Here is a 1005-nt window from a genome sequence, read left to right as displayed (position 1 = left end):
ATCTTACACTGATGCTTTGATGTCTTGTAAATGCGTATGTGACTCATTATAAGTAGTCTTGAGGAACATTTAGGCATTCTTACAGAGTTTTTATGGGCGTTCTCTCTTTGTGTTGTTTAAATGGGTCTTAGGATATCTTTAAGTGGGATGATTACGTATTAGAAGGTCTTTAAGGTGATGACAAGTAACTTCACTTACAATGAAGGCAGTGTAGTGGAGTTACTGTAATGTGACTTTCAAATTTATGATATTTGGTAAAAATGTTTTCTTATGTGTTTCTAAGTTGTTAAATGTTGTCCTTATGATTATAATATGATTTTTAAAAGAAAAGTTTCATATTTCTAATAAAAGTCCGTTTTCATGATGTTTATGCATTATGTCATACTTAGTACATGTGGTTGTACTAATCCATGCTTTTATATATCTCTATAGTTCATGGCAGGTGAGGAGCTTTTGGGAAGTGAAGACTTAGACCATAGCATCGTTCAAGAGAAGTTTAAGTATGTCCTCATTTGACTCGAGGGCATATATGTCTTTTATGTTTTTTATTTGAAAAATTGTAATAGACTAAGTATTTCTATATTCGTAGTTTGTATGGGCCGTGTCCCAAGTATTCTTGTGTCTTAAGATGATGAGATTGAGACATAGTATTTCCTATGACTTTATATGGAAGAGGTTTTTAAAGACTATGATATGTTTTTGTGAAAAGTTTTAATTCCGCACTACTTTTCACTATGTTTATGAGATGAATGATATGTAAGGGCTTGTACAAGACCTCCGAGAGGTCAAGTATCTCAGTTGCAAAATCCGATATTTGCCCTATCTTCTAGGGTGTGGTTTCGGGATGTGACATACATAATATTCGGCCATTTTCGAGAAGTTACAAAAAGAAATAACGTTTGTTCTCTTATTCATCACGATATTCTAAGGTCATTGGTGCAAGTCAAAATAATTTTAAGGTGTTTTTATATCGTTTATTTGTTTTTCTTCCTTTTTTGGTCATTT

This window comes from Solanum pennellii, chromosome 2 (genome assembly GCF_001406875.1).
Source record: "Solanum pennellii chromosome 2, SPENNV200".
In the NCBI taxonomy this organism is placed as follows: Eukaryota; Viridiplantae; Streptophyta; class Magnoliopsida; order Solanales; family Solanaceae; genus Solanum; species Solanum pennellii.
The sequence above is the reverse complement of the archived record's forward strand: the minus strand, read 5'-3'. Positions refer to the sequence as shown.